General features: G+C 45.2%; 1 protein-coding gene and 1 pseudogene across 2 annotated transcripts in view; both read left to right on the top strand.

Annotated features, from left to right (window-relative positions):
* LOC113029583 (tomoregulin-1-like) overlaps positions 1–1,961 on the top strand; it is a 15,486-nt gene extending 13,525 nt beyond the window's left edge. For both annotated transcript variants that reach the window (XM_026180544.1, XM_026180545.1), the window contains exon 10: positions 1–1,961. This exon is cut by the window's left edge and continues 629 nt beyond it. The gene's annotated coding sequence lies outside the window, so the exon portion shown is untranslated.
* Positions 1,962–5,734: 3,773 nt separating this feature from the next.
* On the top strand, positions 5,735–6,589 carry LOC113028843 (caveolae-associated protein 4a-like; annotated as a pseudogene).
* Positions 6,590–6,808: the final 219 nt, after the last annotated feature.

Below are 6,808 nucleotides of genomic sequence, written 5' to 3'. Positions count from 1 at the left end.
GCCACATATTAATGACCTGACGGGAGATTCGACCCAACGCACATTAGGCGGAACCCAGAAAACGAGGCGAGCTGATCGGAGTCGGTACTAATGGAAGAAGAGCTTCTGGTCACGTGATTTCCAGCTGCTGTGAACACTCGGACTGAAACTACACACTCGAAATGTCCTGAAGTGATGAGGTGCAGGAGCAGCTAAAGCCATGGCTGGAAGAACTGTTCTGAAGTGAAACGGTCATGTGACTGAAGCTGTCACATGACCACTTCACTGCGACTTAATTTTTTGTTAAATCTTTGTTCTGTGATTGGCTGAATTTGTTCATTAAAGCTGTAAAACATGGACGTAGCTACTATGAACTGCATGCTCATTGGCTAACGACTTGTGATTGATGCCAGCCAATGAGCATGCAGTTTCCTTCCACATATAATCCTCCTTTTAGAAATGTGGCGTAAATGAGATTTACAAAACAGTCAGCTCATTTTTATTTAGTGTGGCCGAAATCAGTGACCGAGCAGGAGAGGTCAAAGGTCAGACAAGGCCTTTGTAGCAGCAGCTGTCGCCATCTGGTGGCCTTTAGATAGAATCCAGGTTTATTCATTTTTCTGAGCAGGAAGCCGCGTCCATGTTTTCTGCTGTCTGTGAAGGACGCTTTAATAATCCAGACATTTGGCATCATATCGTCATGACAACATGTTGGACTAAAATGGGGAAAACTGGGAGACAGAACTAACAGGACTCGGGTGTGGAGGTTTTCACTCAGACTGCTCGGTTAATTAGACCAAAGCAGCTTTTAAAATTCAGTCAAAACTGTGAATCTTCCCTAAAAATGTTATTTTCTCATCAGCTTCATATCAGCGCTTATCTGGAAATATGGTTCTCAGTCAGATTCTGTGTGCGCCACGCTTCTATCCTTTTAAATCTTCGCTGTGAAAGCGACAGATGTGATGAAGAAGAGCTGTTCTGCTCATACTGCCCCTCAGCAGGCTTCCTGACTTTGGCCAATCGGAAAAAGAAACAAAAAGGAGGCCTTGAAGGGAAAGCAGCTGATTTCAGCTGGAGGCAGCGAGGCTCTGCATGAAGGGCAGAATCAGATAAATGAGGATGATTTTGAACTGTGAATCATGCAAAGCTACGCTGGCGGTGTAATGACAAACAGGTGGAGCTGGAAATGAGCAGAAGAAATCCACTTTGAAGGTTTAATGAACGTGTGTTGTGGACGTTGCCATGCTGAGAATTCCCATGATGCACTGCTGCTCACGTTTGGCCAACTTCTCTTGTTTTTCTTTGTTTACTTTGTCACGCATGTGTTGTACCGCCTTAACTGTCCAGGGGGCGCTGTGCAGCGGGACTACAGGATTATCAGGGACCACCGGAGCCCCGTGCCCCTCAGATGTGAGCCGACTCGTATCTCAGGCGTGTTTTTTGTTTTTGACTTTGTGCTACGTCTCACAGGGTCAAACGTCACGTCTCCTTAGAGAAACTTTCTTTAAACACTTTTTGTATTTGTTACAATGAGATCCACCTGAAAACCAAAATGCTGTTTTTTCTACTGCTTAAAAATAATAATGAGGTACAAGCCGACATGTACAGGTTGCTATGCTAATTATTTTATTGCCTAATTTTCAGATGACGCCATTCCGGAAATGGATTCCAATGTTTGTGTGTTTGGACAAGCTGGCGATAATTTAAAGGACCTCGTCAAGCTTTTTATCTTCATTCTGATTCGTAACGATGGTACCACGTGTCCGTGTTGGTTGTTTTGTTGTGTTAGAAGGAGTAGGCCGATAAGCTGGGCTCGGGTTCGCCTCGCGCGCCGCTGCCCTGAGGTGAACCGCCACGGTCTTGGTGGCGCTTGTCGCAGGGAACGGGCCAGATGTTGCTGTAGATGTTGATCCTGCATGAACCGTGAAGTTGTTGTTTAGACTGTGCTGTAGCTGAATTAGCATTAAATTATGATGTTTGAACCTCTGCGTCTTCATGTGTCCGTTTTCTGAGCCGGCCTCTTAATAAAGCTTCACACAAACATCTGGACCTGTTTTTACAGCTGATACTGATCCATGCTTAAACACCTGGAGGTATGAATGCACTGGCTGCAGTCTTTCCTAATGCCCAGCAGGGGGCAGTGGTGACGGGTCAATAATCTGTCCCTCAGTTTCTCACTCGCTCATCATCCCAACAATCTGAATATTTGATGGAAATAAATCCTGAAAATAGTTTCTGATGGTCAAAGGCCTCAAGCACAGTGCTCATTAAACACAGTCATATCCATGATGTTATTATTTGATTCATTTGATTATAACGGTATTAAGTAAAAGTGCATTCAAACTGTGCTTCAGCAGATTCCAGTCCGTGACAAGTCCGCTGAATTTTAGTCTAAAAATGCCTCAGCGTGTTTTAACTATAGTCTTTGAACTATTTAAAGATTACATATAAATATGGGTATGACAGTGCGACAGCATGAATAAAGTCTAAATGAGCGTCTGAAGACGTGCTACCGAGTGAAGAAGCCGAACACGTGGACAGCACAGGGAGGATGCTCTGAATCTGAAATATAAAACTGAAGTGGGCTCTCGGCTGATTCCACATCCTGGATCTCAGCCGGCCGCATGGATGCAGCAGAGACCCCGACGAGTCCGCTTCATCCGCAGCTGTAACAGTCAGTGACGCTTCAGGTGGAGCACCTCAGCGAGCTGAAAGTCCGCCATGTTGGACCCGTCGATTATCGTGTAGCCTGACCAGCGAGGCTCCAGAACACAGCGCTTCCTGCTGTATGAACGGTTTCTCTCGTCAGGGCTTCAGCTTATTTATGACCCGTGCTAAGAAGAAGCCGGACAGAACAACAGTTCTTCAGGTTTCCGAAGGCCTTCCAGGGTCTTTGAACATTGGCCAGTTTCTCACCATTTTTCCGGTCCTTCTACGATTTTCAGAGGTTCCAAGCTGCACATCTGCTCCAGCCTGAACCTCGAGCTGGGCCGGAGGCAGGTTTCAAACTCCTTCCTATCTCATCTCAAGTGTTTTTACTTCACATTAAATTTTGACACCTTTGAGAGGTGAAAACCAAGCGCGCCCGGTGGCTGATGAAGCCTTCGTGTCTTCTGCAGGGAGGTGCGGTTAAATATAGCAGTGATGGCAGGATAATTATAGGCAGCAGCTGGTGGAGAGCTTTCAGACAGCGGGGAGTCCCCTTCTGTCTTCACCTGATTCTGGCCCACCTCCCTCATTCTCTGTTTTCTTCTGGAAGGTTAAAGTAATGATGGGTTGCATGTCAGAGCTTTGAACGCTCTTCTTTCTTTTTTGGTGAGGTCGGGCTACGATTGGAAAGGGTTCAAAAGCAGGAGCTGGATTATGTTTCCGATCTTTGTATGTTCACAGATGTTAAGAGAAAATCAGAAAGCTCAGACCACCAATGATTATGAGTGGTTTTACTTCATCCTGCTGAACCTTACACAACAAAATGCCATGAAACAGATGTCAGAAGTTACTACCACCATGTGTGCTTCTGTGCAGAAGTCGTGAACCACGCCTAATTTCTTTAAACTCCACCGTTTTCAGAGGAAGGGCTTTTGGGTTTGTTGAACCACTACATCTGACCTATGAATCTTTCAGGCAGAAGAAGACTCCTAATTCAAGAAATGAACCAGTGTTGTGTCCAAACATAACAGATGACTAACCAAAGAGCCGAGTTTTGTATCTTTAAGCTCAAAAGCAGGTCACAAACAAAACATTTGTTTTGTTTTTCATTTTTAAATGGACATAAAATTGTATTTTTGCACCAACAAGGTGACTCCCAAAGAGCTGTTGGCTGGAAACTTGGCATATGGCGTGCAGTGTATCCTACTCTGAGAAAACTGTACAGAAGAAGAAGTGCGAGGCCTTCAGCTGCAGGTCAGTCAGAGGTGTTGGAGATCTTTGATAAACTGATGAATTATAAACTCAGAAAAGTTACATCAGAATCTGAGCCACCATTCGGGAACATCTGGAGACATCTGATTATCAGCAGCTTCGTGTTTCAGCATGATACTGAGCCAAACACACTGCCAGTGCAGTGAAAGCACATCTGGATAGAAACAGACAGAGGAACTCTGTCAGTCATGGATCGGCCTCCCCGGAGCCGGACGCCAGCACGACTGAAGTGGTAACTTACAGAGATGACAGAGTTCAGACTGAGCTGAAGAATAAAGGTGTTCATAAAGAATACTGACTTTTAAGCATCAAGGTAGAATTACTACAAACTCTGTTTTTGCCTTAGACACTATTTTTCCATGTATGCTTGCATGTTTGCAATAAATCACTGCATTTATTTCCCATTTTTCCTAAAGTAAATGTCCAAACATGCCCATAAGTGTTTCCTCTTCCTTCTTCCCTTTGTCATTTTATCAAGAATTCCCCGCTCGACCTCTCTAGGATCGTCTTTTTATTCACTATCATCGCAGCAATTAGCCGCAGTTGTCAGACTGTCAACCAAGTATATGTTTGTACCTGGAAGACTCAAGCTGAACTTCTAGGAAGACCAGTATGTTACTGCTAACTTATGGGTTTAGTGGGCAAGCTGGACCATTAAGCACAGGTGGTGGTTTTGCAAACATTGTGATAAATTAGCTAACTGGCAAAGGCTACATGCTATGTGCTAACTGTAGGTGCCAGCTACAACTCAGTGGGTGACATCAGATTATAATATGAATGAAAAAGAATATATCTGTGGTTCTGTTGGGCTGGTTCAAACTTTAGCTTTGTAAGAGTTTAATACAGTAAAGCAGAAACTCCGGCGCCCAGACGAGTATAACTGAACCTATCAAGAAGTATTAAGTGTTATAAAACAACAATACTTTTTTTTTCAAGAAAGGTGTAATTTAAGTCTACGAGCAAACAACAATACTAAGTGTTTCTGCCTCCTGTCACAGTTCGATCGTGCCTCTGCGTTCCCACTGAACACTTCTTCATGCTCCTACTAAAATCTGGCGTTTGAAAATTAGCATGTGAGATAGCAGAGCTTGACATGATTTTAAAATGTGTTCACTTTGACTGAAAGTTAGCTCAGCCTATCACAACGTGATGTTGACTGCTTGCTCCTCCCATCTCTTGCTCCACTTCCTTATCCAAACTTGGACTACCCGGCTCAAGTCAAGAACAAAGATGGCAGTGAAGGCGAGTGTTAGCATCATGAATGCTCATTTGGAGGCCTGGGGTGCCAAAAACGTCTAAACCTGGAGGGAGGGATTAAGACAGAACAAGTGAAAAGGTGATGGGGGATAGATGGATGTGGAGAAATAGATGGGAGGGGGTTTCCATTCCTTTTAATATGCTCACGTCCCAAAGAAGCACAGGGAGTCACTTTACCCTCGCTGTATTTTTAGCAGCCGAGAACACAGAGAGAAGCTGGGATCCATGTCACTCTTTATCTCTCTCGCTCATTAACACATGCATTCCCGTAATATCCATTTCCACTTAAAAATCCTCTGATTGATGGAAAGTTTTGGCTAGTTCGGTGTTCCTCAGGGCCTCAACGTGACTTACCAAGTCAGATCAACGTGATCCTCACTGCTCTGTAACGTCTCACAGTCTGGGTGCATTTAAACTGCAGCTATGATACTGACTAAAGAGGATTTTAGCTCCGGTCCACCTTCCGCTTTAACGCTCCACTGCATTTTAGCTCATCTCTTTTTAGCCTCCCTCCGTCCCTCCTCTTGACTCCGATCACCCCCACCCCCTCCCTTTCTCTCCCAGTAGGGTGGAGTCTATGAGTTGATCTGAACAGTTTCAGGGTCACCCTCCAGTCGTAGAGGGGTGATCTGGTCCTCCTGTCCTCCTGCTTTCTTTAATTTTCCTTTCTGAGGTCTTCCTTTGGATATTCCCAGTGTTTCGACAGTCATCCTCGAATTCATATCTTTGTTCTTCACATCTTTCAAATTTTCACTCTTAACTGGAGTACATTTTACTGGAGTTTGCCTGTCCAAGTCATCCTCCTCTTCCTCATTACTTGTTCCTTTTATCTCTGGATCACTGACACAAACAGTCCGATCGACCAAGCAACGAGAATTATTACCAGCAACCCAAGGGGCAGCAAGAATGACGCGATAAACCGGGGATGACCGACTGGTGGGCGGAGATGATGCGGGTAGCATCATGGCATTGCCTGGAACGCGTGGCGGGCGCCTCAATGGGACGCGTCCAGGTCACACAGCAGCGCATGGAGGAGCGTCAGCTTGAGCTGGAGAGCACGTCAAAACCATCCAGGCCCGACGTTGTCAAACTGACCAATGAGCACGCCACCCAGCTCTACCGTCGACCGGCTTGCTGGAGAAAACACGGAAGGTCAGCCGGCACATCAAGGATGTCAGGGTGCATGTGGGAGAACCAGAACATCAGGGTCAAGAAGGTGGAGGCCCCTCAGGGTGACCTCCTCGCCAAGAAACAAGTTCAGGGTGGTCATTTATCAGGTAAGACTCTCACGCGTTCTCTGTATCAGAAAGTTCTTGTTCTTAATATGCTTCATGGATCAAGGAATGTTGGAAACAGTCCTTCTGGACATCCAACCAAGGGATTACTGATGTAGTTCTTCTTGTTTGAAGATCAGTGGATGGTTGATTCAGTAGATCTGAAATGACAAACCCAAACAAATCAGCAGTTGTTCAACAGTCAACACCAGCAAACCAATTCCAATAATAAAGATATAATTTGGAGCTACCAGCCCGGGGGACTGGATTAGCCTCTGTCACTGTTCTGTGTCTAAAGGTGGCCTGGTTGAAAATGCTCCTACCATAACAGCACCCAGTGCAGTTAGCATTGTTTTATCAGCACAAAGAATCCTAAA

This window comes from Astatotilapia calliptera, chromosome 9, assembly GCF_900246225.1.
Source record: "Astatotilapia calliptera chromosome 9, fAstCal1.2, whole genome shotgun sequence".
In the NCBI taxonomy this organism is placed as follows: Eukaryota; Metazoa; Chordata; class Actinopteri; order Cichliformes; family Cichlidae; genus Astatotilapia; species Astatotilapia calliptera.
The sequence above is the reverse complement of the archived record's forward strand: the minus strand, read 5'-3'. Positions and strand labels throughout refer to the sequence as shown.